General features: G+C 49.1%; 1 protein-coding gene across 5 annotated transcripts in view; it reads left to right on the forward strand.

The window, feature by feature from the left end:
- The first annotated feature begins 2388 nt into the window (after nucleotides 1-2388).
- HIVEP3 (HIVEP zinc finger 3) overlaps nucleotides 2389-15074 on the forward strand; it is a 243092-nt gene continuing 230406 nt past the window's right edge. For 4 of the 5 annotated variants that reach the window (XM_057397885.1, XM_057397883.1, XM_057397887.1 and 1 more), the window contains exon 1: nucleotides 3238-3821. The gene's annotated coding sequence lies outside the window, so the exon portion shown is untranslated. Of the gene's footprint in view, nucleotides 2547-3237; nucleotides 3822-15074 lie in introns of those variants that run through there. The other variant, XM_057397884.1, reaches the window with a different exon arrangement.

Below are 15074 nucleotides of genomic sequence, written 5' to 3' on the forward strand. Positions count from 1 at the left end.
TGGTTTTCTGGAAGGAAGGGTGATGCAGCTTCAAAGTGGCACATATGGAAAGGATGAAAAGCTAGTTAGCTAAGTGGTTTGATGATGGCTTTATTGCTCTCTGTTTCCAGGGGTGAATCAGGTGGTTGTGGTCTTGCTGCAACTTCTGTGCCACCTTCTGGGAGGTGCTTTTCTGAAGGATCACCTAAAAATTGTGTGGGGTCAGAGAGGAGCTTGAACAGTCACAAGTGAAGGTTACGCCTCAAAACATCAAAGGGGCTCCTCTTACCCTTCCTTATAGAATCATAGAATGGTTTGGGTTGGAAAGGACCTAAAGATCATCCAGTTCCAACCCCCCTGCCATGGGCGGGGACACCTCACACTAAACCATGGCACCCAAGGCTCTGTTCAACCTGGCCTTGAACACTGCCAGGGATGGAGCATTTACCTCTTCTTTGGGCACCCTGTGCCAGCGCCTCACCACCCTCACAGTAAAGAACTTCTTCCTTATCTCCAATCTGAACTTCCCCTGTTTGAGTTTAAACCCATCACCCCTTGTCCTATTGCTGAAGTCCCTGATGAAGAGCCCCTCTTGGTTTTGCTACCAGTCATGTAGGGTTTTAGATGTCAACTTGACAGACTTCAATAAACTCTGCCATGGCTTTTAGCACAGCTGTTTTTGTGTGTGACTTGCAGGGGTGGGAAGCAAGGTCTATGGGGTAGATTATGGTGGCAGATGGACATCTGGGCTCATGTGAGGGTGATGATGTCGGTAGGGGCAGAATGGCAATGTGGTGACACCACTTCTATAGCTCCTTTAATTCACCCAGGTTCTCGCACATGGAGCTGCATGGCACCTTGGAGACCTACCATGATAGACCTGGGTCATCTGTTACATGAAGTACAGGCTGGTGTAGGTGATAAAACGTCTTGTTGTGTGGCTTCCTCTTGAGACCTGGAAGGGGGAGACCAGCAAGAAGAACCGTGTCCTTTGCTCTGGACTTGAGACAGTAGGGTTTTTTGTGTAATAGACTGATTATCTCACTTTCCTCCCTCTTACTGCACTTGTTTTAATGCCTACAGTGACACACAGTGGTGATGAGCTTCTGCTGTGCCAAAGCGCTTGCCTTGACGCAGGGAGGTAGAGGACATTGTGGATGGTGGGAATGGTGACTGCCAAGCTCCCGTTGCAGGAGCACATTGCATTGGGCTGGATCCACTTCGCTGACGACTTGGGCTTCAGGGTGCTTGTCAGATGGCCAGATAAGGAAGCTTTGGAGCCTTTGGCTCTTTCATCCCTTATATTGCCCATTTACTACCAATTCTTTTCACAATGAGTAGATAACTGCAGGTTTCATAAGCTGATTTGCGCCATAAATGGCGCACTCAAATCCTCTTTAGCTTTTGTAACAACGCAATCTTTTCTCATCCAGTGTAAGCAGCCACAAACTAAAAGTTGGCTTTTGGCTGTTTTATTTCCCTTATGCTCTTCATGTGCCCAGCAGGAAAATCTGGCTCGGTTTCTCCTTAGGAGAACATTTTCCAGTCTCATGGGATGTGCTCGCCTCTCATTTCCAGGTGGTGTGTTAGCAGAGGATGTAGATGACAGTTTTCATCAGGATTATTCCTTTCTGCGATTCCATTGCTCATTTCCCAGGAGTTTAGGACTTTTTTTCCCCTTGCTTTAAGAAGGAACATGATCAGATGATGAGTCTTGGGCTGTCTTCCTACTTCAGCCGTTGTTCCACGCTGGGAAACTTCAGGCAGGTTCCTCTTTCCAACCCCCAGATTCTCCAGCTATTAAGATGATCAAGAAATAAGCTGATAAATCTCGTTTGAAAGGTCTGGAGGTGGGAGACAAGCTGTGAACAAATGCACTGACACTGGAAATGGGTGGGGGGGAAAGAAGGAAAGCAGCTGTTTACCATGCATCATCCCTGAGGGCAGCTACGGTACCTGCGATGCGCCCATGGAGCCAGTGCTGCGGTGGGTGTTAGCGTGGCCCCTCGGTGTGTCCGGGTGCGCAGGGAGGTGCTTCCATGGAGCAGAGCAGATGTGCTCGGTCTCCGTCATCCGGAAAAATGCTTCTTGCTGGCAGCACAACGCAGCCGTGCGGGTCAAGGTCAAGTCGCTGGCAGCCTGCATCCCTGCGGAGCCGAGCCAAAGCGGCGTAAAAGCCCCAACCCAGCCACCGAAATCCCTTTTCCCTCCAGTTGCGATGGCCAGCCCTGTGCCCCCTGCCCCGGGCTGTGCTCTGGGGACCCGGGGGGACCGGGTGGCCGCGGGCAGGCACCGATGCTGGGCTGCTCCTGACATTTCCGCCTGCGAGTGCCCAGCCAATTGGCGAGGCTGGAGCAGCGACACATGAAATACGATGATTTTCTGCTGAAGAGGAGGAGGAGGAGGGGGGGGAGAGGGCGGGAGGACCGCTTGCTCCTGATGGTTTGCATGCCGGGGGCTGCAGAAAGCACTGGCCACAGAGGAGGGTCGTACGTGGAGCCGCAGCACCCCCGGGGATGGCCCCTTGCTCTCTGCTCCCTGACCAGGAGGATGCCATTGCCACCAAGGTGGGCCGGGTGCCGCTGGCACCAGGAGAGGTGTTGGGGGTCGCTGCCTTGGGGTGCCAGGCTTGGGAACCCATCACCCCTGGTCCCCCATGGGAGAGCTGGCTCCGCGTTGTCCTGTGGGTGCTGAGCCATGCATGGGGCCACCGGTGCTTTGCGGCGCTGGTTGTTAGCGGGCTGAGGTTTTTTTTGGGGGGGTGCTTTGACTCTGTTTGCTAAAATAAAACCACCCCCCAATCCTCCTCCTGGAAGAACGCTTTAGTGCTGTGCCAGGGCTGCTCGGCTCAAACTTTGCAGCCTGATCCTTAGTTTGATGGGAAGCACTTGACAGAGCTCCTCTCTGCATGTCATTAACCCTCTCACACCACCGCCCGGGCCGGAAACTGTTAATCCCGAAAATTCAGTTGCGAGTTAACCCTGATGAGGAGCGTCCCCCCTCCGACACTGGGAATCGCGTCCAGCAGCTGCTCGTTTCTATAATGACTGTGCATTTATCCGAGAGCTGGGTGGCAAGTTTTCCATGTATTATCCTCCCAAAGAGAGGGGAAAGGGGGGGGGGGGGGGATAATACAATTAAACCAAATAATCATACAACAATCTTCCCGAGGACAGGCTCCCCGTGCAAAGCGCACCTCCCCCTGCTCCCTCCGTGCCGCCGCCGCTGCTTTAGTAATCTATTTGCGCCGTGAGTGACAGTCCTCCAGAAGTGATAATTGGTGCACTGTAGCTTTAAAAGGTTAAAACCCTTTTCAAAAAGGCCTAGACTCATAGTGGGAAAAGACAAGAGAGGCTTTGGCTGCCTTTGGAGCCCGAAACCAGCTGCTGATTAGAGTCTGCGTCTTCGGGCTGAATTTATTCCATATTTTCCAGCAGCAGGGATTCGAGGAGGAAGCTTCCGTTTGGGTTTCTTGATCGTGGTTTATTTTTATTCAGAGGAATAACAGAGGAAGGATTTGTTCCGGCTGGAGCATGCTCACAACCTGCAAGACCTCCCATTATTAAACTGCCTACTTTGGGCTTTCAGATACATGTGTTTTGGGGTTTCTTTTTTAAATTATTATTATTAGCGTTATTATTATTTGGCAGCATCTCCGCTTTATTTTTGAATAATTTATTTCGAAAGGAAGCTGATCTCGTAATGAGCTTTCTCCTTCCTCACTTGAAACAGGTGCTAATGAAAGAATGCAAATAGCACCGGCTGAGCCGAACATTTCCTAAAGAAGGGAGCAGCCACCGACCCAAACCGCTCCGGGATCTGCCTGCTGCCACCCAGCAAAGGTAGGCACCGGGGCTTTTATGGGCTTTTTCTCTCTTTTCTCTGCCTGTGCATTTGCCAGCGCTCTATCCGATTCCCTCCCTCCCTTGCTGCGGGTGCACAACCGGACGGCGAGATTCCATTTTGCCTCCCGAAAGGTGTCAGGTTGCCACCGAGACGCTCTCCTCCTGCACGCCGGGTGTGCATATATAGCTCTATATCTATCTATATGTGCGCGTATCCCCTGGGTGGCCTCGCTGCCTGCCGAGCATGGCGATGGATGAGCGAGCTCCCCGAGCCCGAGGTAACCTCAGCGGTGTCAATCAGCCCAGGGCCAGCCTGTAACCCTGTCCCCGCCGAGCTCGCAGCGACTTTGCTCCTTGCTCCTGCTTAATTAGCCCTGGCTGTCACATGAATTTAGCGCCTCTTGACAGCAACTTCATTCTCTCCCAATGTGCATAGATGATTGTTATGATTTTATTGCCCCCCCCCCCCCCCATCCCCATCCCTTGCTGGTGGGAGGCGGATGCCGCGTGTGATAGCGATGTGGATGATGGACACGGGCGTGCGGAGGGGCACGCACCTCCACCGGGCATCCTGCTCGGTGGGAAAAGGGACGTGTTGCTACCACGGGGAGCCTGGTCCTCCCGGGGTGATGCTGGGTGTCTGTGCTGAGGCCCTGCTCTGCATCCCGTCCTGCTTTAGACTCCCTGTGGAGCAGAAGAAGCTGTTACCTGGTGCTACAGCGTGTATAAACATAGCTTAAAATAACATCCCGACCCTTGTTTTAGCAGCCAGATCCCTGCCTAGGGCTGAACCCCTTTTTCCTGCACAAAGCCTGGGAGATGGCTTTTCTTTCTCACCCTGCCTACTTGTGTGTGTGTGTGTGTGCTTGGATGCGGGCAGTGCTGGGTGGCATCCTCCGAGGTTTGTCCTTTCCCGAGGAGCTCGAGTTTTCCTCCGTGCTGGGAGGCAGGTGGAGGCAGCCCCATGCGGTACCTGGCCACGGCTCCCGCTTGGGCTCCCGGTTTTCTGCCGTATTCCCCCAGCTGGGCTTGCAGCAGGGACTGCAGTGGCTTCCCCAAGGGCCAAATCCAGCTTTTGCCGGGATCCGGCTCCTTCTGCCTCAATATGAACCTCAAAGGGCAGAAATCAACCCTTTTTCTGGAAGCCTGCCTTTCTGTTTCAGGGGGTTTAAGTGTGTTTGAGCAGTGTCTTTATTTTCTCTGTGTGCAAGATGATTTGTAAAGGGTTTTTTTCCTTTGCCTGACTGTGAAGGAAAGGACCAGCAGAAAAGTTTCCCTCAAAGAATTGTGCAATCTGAGGGTGGGCAGCGCATGAAATAAAACACTGATTTTATATAAACAACCCCTTGAGGCTTCCTAGAAAGAGAACTCATGAATACCTTACCTGACAGATAGAAGGTAATCAAAGCTGAATATGCAGTCTGGGCTGTTCCCCTCCTTTCCAGAAGCAACTAATCTATAACTAGGAGTTTTGTATGGGGTATATGCAGGAGAAAGGGATTAAATCCTGCTTTGGAGCCAGCAGCAAGGGAATACTTCTCTAAGCCTGGTTTTGGCTGGGTGCAGTGGGTTGTCCCCTGCCTTCCTCTGTTAGAAAAGGCAAATCTGGATGCTGATGGGTGCTTTGGGATGCAAAGAAAACGGATGTTTCCTACTCTCTTGCGCCCAGGCAGCGATGCTCGGCTCGCACCGGAGCTGTGTGGTCCTGTGGGGACGGGGCTCTCTGGTCTTCATACTGTGCCAAAGGAGGAGTGGGCCCAATGCTATGGGGTTTTTGTCTCCTGGAGGTTGTAAATCGTCTCTGTCTTCGTTTTTGCCTCTTCTCAGCCAGCTCGCTCGCTCGGCAGGGCTTCTGCCGAGCAGTGCCATGTGGGAGCTCGCTGCTCATCTCAGCTCCCCAGCTCTTGCTCTACTCAGGCTGGTGGGAAACATTTTGGATGAGAAAGCTCCTGAGAAAGCCCATGCAGGTGATACCTGAGGAGGGGAGGATGGGGAGGTGGCATTTTCCCTATCAAATATCTCCTGTATGGAGAAACATAGGCTCAGGGAAACCTTTCATGCATTGCCCAGCTCAAACCTTCCTCCTGGCACGTTGAGCAGGGCACCCCAGATTTTGTCTCTGTATCACTCTGTTAATCCTTTCATCACCTCCTGAGGAAGCGAAATGCAACCGTTGCTCTCCAAGGCTACGGAGCCTGGGTCATCCAGTGGTATCGCGCTTGCAAAGGATGCTGTTCATAACTTTGCTTGAAACAGTTGTAGAACTCTAATGAATATACATGATGTGCATGGTCGTGGCTTTCAAATGGCTCTGCAGCATCTTGGCTCACTTCTGGTCAAGGTTGTGGCTGTCCTGTTCAATCGAGCTATGTACATGAGGATGTTTGCTGGGAACTGAGATAGCTGTTGATGGGCCAGGAAGTTTTCTGGCCCCCTGGATGAGCCCAGGCTGTAAAAGTCTCCTCATCAGGTGCACTTTTAATTCTGTATTTCCACTTGGCCCTGAGCTGGTGCAGCAATTACCAGAGATCTCAGCTATCTCTGTTCATCACGTGGAGCTGGTGAGGAAGGGATGGGTACCAGGAGAGCAGGAACAGAGTATTGACCTAAACCCATCATTTTTAATTGGACCAGCTGGGAATGAGTCTTCCTGCCTTGTGCTGGTAGGAGCACAAACCACTCTAGACTTGTTCAGGGCTAAAAAATACCTCCTTTCTCCATGTAAAGCTTAGTATCTGCAGCTGGCTCAGTTCAGGAAGATGCATAAGGTGGGTTGGTTGGATGCACTGAGGGACGGTGCATCCCAGCACGCTGTTGGGCTGTTTAAAGGTGCATGTTGTTATCTGAAGAGGATCTTCAAAACCATCTGAGAGGGCTGGATGTTGCTTACCCATATTTAACCCTATCACCGACCTTCCTGCAAAAGGGATGGCAGAGAATTCACAGGCCAAATCTCTTCATTTAGTTCTTTCAAATGCTCAGGCTTCCATGCCAGGAATGGAAACGCAGCAGCCATGTAAGCCATGGAGTTGCTCAACTCTGAGCTCGGTGGTTAACTGAGCGGAGGGTGGGGGCAGCAGCGTGGCCTTTTTTGTTCCCATTTAACTTTTCTGAATCTTCTTTTTTCTTCCATGTGGGAAATGGAGAGGAGGGAATCATCTGGCCAGGAGCTCAGTGTGAGTCCCAGGCAGATTGAAAACACAAGCAATAAGTTTTGCCTCCAAGCTCTACTGCAGACAGCAGTTTTTTTTCTGCTAGATGAGTATTTGCTGGGTGGACACCAGCGCCATAGGGAACTGCATGGAAGAACATATATTTAACTGTATAGATAATCCCTGTTGCTGGCTGTGCTCTGTTGCAACTGAGCCTTGCTGTGAGAAGCAAGAGCAATCGCAGCGCCTGGGAGCACGGGTGCTCCGGGATGTTTGGAGGCGAACACCACAACCAGCTGCTGTTACCAAAGACTTGAATGATTTATTGAGGCACGTTGCATGCAGCGTGGACAGCTCAGGCTCTCAGAGGGCTGCGTGTGAAAGCCCTCGTGGCCAAGGCACATGGGATGCTGCTGGTGTCCCCTGGGAGCAGAGGGAGCCCCAGAAATAGCTGCTGGGATGGTCCCCAGGAGGAGCCCAGCTGTGGGTCCCAGCCTGGGGCTGCTCTGGATGGGTTGCTGTGACTCAGGATGCTCTGATGACCCTGACCCTAATGGGCCTGGCTGGTTTGCTCCCTGCAGCTGAGAGGAGGATCCCACAGCCCTGCTGCTCCAGGGCTACTTGCACGCTCCCTGCACTGGAATCCCATGGGTCTCGAGACTTTGATTGTCCACCCCCTGAAGAGCGCAGGTTTTCAGTGCAGTGCAGAGGTTGCCCTTGCTTCCCCTCCCATGTGCCATCTCATCACTATGGCAGCTCTTGACGTGGGACACATGGGCATCTTTCAAAGGAGCTTGGTCAATAAAATCCTGTGGAGGAGACAGCCGCAGGTGCCTGGACCATTTCCTGTGTCCCTCGAGGAAGGGTGCAGGGCTGCTGCTGACTCATAGCCCCTCTTTGGGGGCTGCCAGCAGAACTAAATGAGTAAATCCTGATGGTAACAAGTGATCTGCTGAGAATAAGTCACTGCCAAATGTATTGTTCTGTTAAAGTGTGAGTGAGGAAGGTGCGTACCGCTCACGGTGATGTCAGGGATGATCTCAGAGTCCTTCAAAACACACTTCTGCTGCAAACAAAACTTCTAACCCACTTCTTTCAGTTGCCTTTAGAGTTGAAGCATATTTTGTATATCCTGGGGGGTGTTAGCTCTGAGTGATGGGCTTGAAATCAAAAGGTCTAATATGTTAGAAATAACCATAGGAAACTCAATTGAGATGCAATAGAAGCTCATATGGTCTTTTAAATAAAAACTCATGTGCAAAAGAGCAGACTCCTGGGATGGGCTCAGCTGCACTAACATCATCCCATCCTGCTCTGGTCCCTCTAACCCGCATCCATCCTATGTCATCTGTGTTTCAAAGGCTTTTCCAGCCCTCATCAGGCAGTTCCCCTTTGCCTGTGTGTTTTAGTCCATGAAAATCAATTTATCATTCCTCATCTCTCCCTTATGGCCTTTACCTGATTCTGTGTTGCTTATCAGAGTCATTGCAACCCTGTAGGTTGCAGAGTTCTTCCCATCCACCCCAGTTTTGGTTGCTTCAACTCATATCTTATTTTTTACATGTGTGGTCCTGGCATCATAGTGAACTTTATGGAAGAGTGAAAAGTGCTGAGCCAACCAGGTTGTGTTGGTTTTAGTGGCTGTTCAAAAGCCATTTGGCCAGCTTTCTTCTGAAAGTTCTTTGCTGCAGTGAATCCGTTGCTAGAAATGAATCCTCCAGATGACCCTGTGTGGCAGAGACATCTCCAGCTAGTGTAGGCAGCATCTACCTTGCTGATAGTTGCCTTTGATGATGACTTTGATTAATTCAAAGTCATTTTATGCAGTGGAAGAAGTCTGCTCCCTGGTGAGTGAAGGACATGTGCTGGGCACCCAGGACAGATTGAAGGGGAATACTTTGAGTGGCTTTGTGCCTCCAACCAAGCTGGGGTGCCATGCCAAGGGGGATCAGTGACCTTTGTGGGTCAGACCACCCACTACAGGGGGTGAAAACTGGTCCCAGGCCAGCCTCAACAGAGGAGGTGTGTTACACGGTGTGCGGGGTGTAAGGGGCATGGGGCAGTTGACAGAGCGTGAACCTCAGGCTTAAATAAATAAGGTAAAGAATGGAAGATGTTGATGTTATAGGCAAGTGAGTTGTTTTTGGAGGGATGAATATGTACCTGGCTTGGTGGATGGTGGAAGACCTGCTTCTTAGCTGGGGCAGAAATTGTATGATGTTACTCCTCAGTTCTGCTGTGGATTGAGCATCATGGGTTTTAGCTTTCCTTTGTGAAGCCATGGGGACCTGGAAGCAAAAGTCCCGTTGAAAGTTGTGCTTCTAAATCACATAGAGTACAAAATGACTTGCCTTCCTTCAGCTTGTGTGTCTATGAGGCGAGGCACATGTCCATACCTAATGTGGGGGCATGGCTGATGGTTGGTTGATGCTACCCAAGGTCTCTTGTGTTTCCCTGCACTACAGGCAGTTTAAAAGAAGAAAGAGTCCTTTTTTCTGCTTTTACATAAATCTATCACTTTGTTAGGTAAAAAAATGTGTTCTTTGGCTTCATTTCCTTGTTGGCACCTTAGCAAATGCCAGTGCTGTGGGTAGTTGTGTGGCATGGGCCTAGCTGGAAGTGCTTGTGCTGTCTGGGGAGAGTCCAGTGTTCACGGGACCCTGGTCTTGGTGGAGATTTAAGAGTGTTCTGCCATATAGATGGGATGATATAATCAGAAAGAAGGTGCCCTTCAGTGAACTGTGCAAAGGCAGTGAACTTGGGCAGTCCAGAGGGTGGCTGGCCATGGCCATGAAGCAGAAGGCTGGGCTGTGTTCATGGGGATGCTTCAGGGATGAGCTCCATGCTTGTTTCATCTTTCATGGTATTTCCATGCTCTGATTTCAGTACCCCTTTGCCAACTGTCAGGGATCAATAATGTAAATAAGGCATTTTGGTAATGTAAATAACACCAGAACTCTAAAGTGCTCAGGAAAACTTGCATGGGGAATACCAGGAAGGTACCTAAATTCCCAGAACAGCTAATTTAGCTGGAATTTAGCTGAATGACGAATGCAGGAATGCAACAAGTTGTGATAAAGTTATACAAAAGCTCTGTGATTTGTATGCCTGCAGCTGGCAGGACTGCGTTTCTTTTGCCATTGGAATTTTGGGGTGCAGCGGGAGCACGTTCCTTCCTGGGTACATCAGCTCATGGGTTCTGGTGTTGCTCTGCTATTCCCAGCACTGTCTCCTGGTGTGATGTTGTCACTTATGAGGAGTTTGTGAATCATCTGATAATCCTCAGGGAGGGAGGACTCAAAGGAAGCTGTCGTTAGTCTGTATCCATAGCTGTCCTGTACTTTGGGGATGCTGCTGACACATTTGAGGCATGACCCCATCCCTGAGCAGTCTGCTGTTCCTTACAGAGGAAAAGGTTGGGTAAATTGAAAACCAAGGGGCTAATTTTCTCAGCTAACTGCACATGACAGCTTTCTGTTGCTTCTATTTCTGTCAATGGTTATGTATTATTTTTCTCGGCCATTTGGATTTTGCTCAGTGTTTGCCATTGAGAAAGCTGTTTTGGGCCTGATGCTGGCTGAAGAAGCATAATTCCAGGTCAAAAATAAAAGGGTAATAGGATAAAAATCTTAATTTTGGGGGAAAAAAGAACTTCTTTGGTTCTCAGTGACTGAATAATGATCAAATGAACTTGATACTCAAGAGCAAACTGCAAAGGTGGAGGGAGGGGAGAGGCCGCCTACATTAATATCGCATAAAGGTTGCAAAGTTAAGCAATCAAATGATGGCATAAGACAGCGTTAGGTTGAATATGTAATCATAACTTCCCTTTGTGTGTGCGCTGTTTGTCAGGGAGAATGCAATCTTGTGTTATTTACAACTTTCAATAAATAGATATTTAAGATAAGCTCCATCATGTAATTAAAGACTTCTGACACATGGCCAGATGCTCTGCCTTTATGTTTGTGTAAATGAGAGCAGAGGGTGGCTGTGTACCACAGTGCCTCTGCTCGAGTGGCTAAAAAAAGCCTCTTTGTCCCAATGTAACTGCATTTGCTGCATCTAGATGGCATGGAGGGATGGGACCGTCCCCTCCACGGGGCAGAAATGGGACCTGAGAACTGTAGTGATGCGACTGGTTAAAGGAGTCTAGATGTGTTGGTGAAAGGTGTGCTCTGGAGCAGGAAAGTTGCCCTGATTTCCCAGGAAGTGTTTTGGGAAGGACATTCAAGCTTCCCAAGGGATGGGTGGTGATTCCATCCTTGCGACTGGATGCTGCGTTCCCAGGATGCAGGGCTGAGCTTTGCTCTGGGCTCCTCATCTCAGAGGCTGTGGCTAATGCTTTGGTCTGGGGCTGAATTTGCCCCAACAGCCCTCCCATGCCCTGGCAGAGCTGGGGCTGGTGAAAGGTCTCACTGGGGTAGCAATCACAGAGCCCAGGGTGCAGGGTTGGAGCAAGACCCAGAGGCTACAGCATGGAGAAAGGTGCTCTGGGGTTTTGGGGATGGACTTGTTGAGAAGGTCTTAAGGAAGTAAAAGTGCTCCTTGGAGCTAAGAGCTCTGCACTCAGGGAGATGGGCGGTTAATGAAGTGTGGGGTCAAGTGTGCTCCTTGCAGAAGCACTACATCAGTGGGGATAATTTAGTGCTGCAAAGATGCAGATGGGAGTGGAGCCTATCCTGGCCTCCTGGAAGAGTCTTTCTGGCCCTTCCTATATCGAAGTATTGCTCAAGGCAATCGCCTGTGTAGCTGATGGGGTCTTGTTATTGAGCTTCTCCAGCACCACGTGGGCACTTTGGATTTCATGTCCCCAGAGACACCCACGGGTTTGCAGATGGGTGTAATGACAAGGGTACTGTAGTTTGGTGGTACAAAGTTCGGGTGTTTTTGTGTCATTTCATGATACCTTTTTCTTTTGTTTTTCTTCTTAAAGAAGGCAGGCTTCTTGGTACTTTAATTACGGCATGATGCTCCCCCAAGCTTACACCAATAGTGAGTTCAGGGAGGATTTCTATTTGTAGACTTGCTACTGACTGACTTTGACTCTTGGTGTGGCAATCACAATATCTGACTCCTGTGTACAATCTCCATTTGCACCATGCCATAATCCATGAAATGGTCCAGTCGGCCCCCAACAATCAACCCAACTGGCTTTTTGGGGAATGTGTTTTAGCAGCCTAAACCTTTTTAAAACCTTAAAGCTGCATAAGCAGCTTAAACCAATCTAAAGCCTTAGATCGTTTTAAACAGCTTGTGCCAATATAAGGACTTAGATTATTTTAAATACCTTAAACAGATCTAAAGCTTTAGAGAAAGAATTTGGCCAGGCTCAGGTTTGGTTGATCATTTGATTGATTTCATAGGTATGTTGGTCACCAGTGGATGACTCTGCCCAACCACTCCTTACTGGAAGATGCCCTGGTTTTCTCTGTCTTATGACTTTAGATATTTGATGGTTTGACATATGAACATGGCAGTAAAAATCTGAACGTGTAACTTCAGCCCTGATGCTTAGGTTATGATCATCAGCGTCTTTCTGAACGTGGCCCCAGGTTATTTTGGCTAAATACGTGTCTAATTTGCAGGAGAAAATGAATTCTGTTGCACCAGTTGAGGGCTTTCAAAGAATCATGAGCACCTCAACTGCCCTTTGCAGTCTGGAGTCTTATAAATTGCTTATATAGCTTTGAAAATCCCATCTTAAGATGTGGTAGCTTAATTAAACCTCTTTAAAAATGTACATAAACAGAGGAATGAGTCCAGACTGCGACTTGGGTTAATTTGGACATTCTCTACTTATTGCCTGCTCCTCACAACCACATCCTCATGGTGTTAATGGAGGGTCTAATGCTTTCTTCATTTTGCAAGGGAAAATTATAAGGAATTGAGGCTCAGAGTTGGGGGATTTTGGTTTTTCACCAAATTAAATTAATGGAGTAACTGTACGAAGACACAGGCAGGGAAATGTTCCACTTGAACTCCTTCCCTGAGCAAAGGAGCTGATGTGCTTCCCTCCTGCTGAGCTCTTGGATGCCATTTGGACACTGGGTAGTTTCCACTCTTCCTCCACCTGCGCTGCAGTCCCTGGGGAGTGATGAACCAGCCTTTCATCAGGTTGGGCTGTGATGTTGCTCCAGTCCCACTCACTCCTTTGGCAGTGCAGAGGGAAATTCATCTTTATCATTAGCACTGTGGCAAGCGGAGTTTGTATTAAAACGGGTGGGGTTTTGTGGTGGTGCATCATGCAAAGTGGGGTTAACCTTAAGCTCTCTTCTCTGTTACTGCATGTAACGTAGTATTGGAACAGACCCAAATAAATGAGAGATGAAAACGTGGCAGTTCACAGGGAAGACTAACTTTGAGCAAAGCTGCTATCTCTTTCCATTGACCTCATGGGCTCTGCCACATGCAATAAATGCTTTTCAATCCATGCTAAGTATCACAGAACCATGGAATGGTTTGGGTTGGAAGGGACCTTAAAGCTCATCTGGTTCCAGCCCCCTGCCATGAGCAGGAACATCTTCCACTAGAGCAGGTTGCTCCAAGCCCCGTCCAACTTGGCCTTGAGCTCTGCCAGAGATGGAGCATTTATCACTTCTTTGTGTGACCTGTATCAATAAAAGAGCTGCATACAGATCTCTGACATTACAGTGCTTATTTTAGGGTTTCACATAGGGGAGAACTGTTTTAACTTGCAGGAAACTTTAGAAAAATAAGAGAAAGCTTCAGTTTTAGGTACCTGGCTGTTTGTTCAGGCTCGGGTGTTAGATCCCTACCATGGGTTATTCACGGTGCAGCTGCTAATAAGTTCTGGTCTCCTACATTTTATTCATTTAATAAATGTATTTATTATTCAAAGAAGTAGTAGGTGAGTGCTTGCTTGAAGGTGAATTGCTTTCTTTCAGCCTGCCAAGCTCTGAATTCCCTTGTAGATAGGATCATTCATACTTAGAACAAGAAGCCCGAATTCTACCTTAGCATCTGTGAGATCAAGTGGAAAAATCTGGGATTTTCAACACCAATTTTGTTTCGGTTTTAAGACAATAAATAAATTAAAAAACACAGAATAAAATCCATTCAAAAGTTCCTAGGGGTTACACAGTGCTTTTGGTCCAAGCCTGGCTCCTTGAGCTCACTGTGGGTGCAGCTCTCTAGTACCTAAGTAATAAAGTTCTTTTCCTTGCTTAGAATATCTGGCCCAAGGAGTTCAGGATTAAGTTGACTAGAAATGTAAACACCTTGCAGCTGGGTAAACCACAGTGGAATCAGGGCAGAGAGCAGAGCAGCCTTTCAAATACGAGTTTCTTCCCTTTCTGCCTGACTTCCCTGCTCTATAACCTGGTCACCAGGGCTGGGTTTGCTTCTGCAGATGTCCTACAAAGCTGTGCATCTTTGCACCTACAGCCTTGATGCCTTTTCTACTTGGCAGGGATGTGGTGAGTTGGTTATTGTTGGACTTTCTCCTCTTGCTAGAGAGCTGGGCAGGAGTTAGCCTGGTTTTGGAGCTGGTCTGGTGTATTTAATCCCTCTGTGGAAACCCACGATGCTTCCTCACCAGTGACAAGTTGTGCAATGAGCTTTTCTTGTCCAACTTCAGCTATTTTTCTCTGCAGGACACCCTGGGTTTGGACCTTTCCTGTCACTGCATCCTAGAAATAAACCAGAAATACGCAGTTTGTTCCACTGCCTTTCACAGCTGGAGGTGGGAATAGCCACCAAGCAGTGCTAAAGCAAGAAGGGACTCTTCATCAGGGATTGTAGTGATAGAACAAGGGGCAATGGATTCAGACTTAAGCAGGGGAGATTTAGGTTGGAGATAAGGCAGAAGCTCTTCCCTGTGAGGGTGCTGAGGCGCTGGCACAGGGTGCCCAGAGAAGCTGTGGCTGCCCCGTCCCTGGCAGTGCTCAAGGCCAGGTTGGACACAGGGGCTTGGAGCAAGCTGCTCCAGTGGAAGGGGTCCCTGCCTGTGGCAGGAGATGGAGCTGGAGGAGCTTTAAGGTCCCTTCCAACCCAAACCAGTCTCTGATTTAATACACACAGTGTGGTGCTCTGTGTGTGTCAGCCCAGGGCTTCTTGGCATCCTTGTGCCCCCCCCTTC

The sequence above is a fragment of the Pezoporus wallicus genome, unplaced genomic scaffold (assembly GCF_028554395.1).
Source record: "Pezoporus wallicus isolate ANWC-B61680 ecotype Strahan unplaced genomic scaffold, APGP_CSIRO_Pwel_v1 contig_10769, whole genome shotgun sequence".
Lineage (NCBI taxonomy): Eukaryota > Metazoa > Chordata > Aves > Psittaciformes > Psittacidae > Pezoporus > Pezoporus wallicus.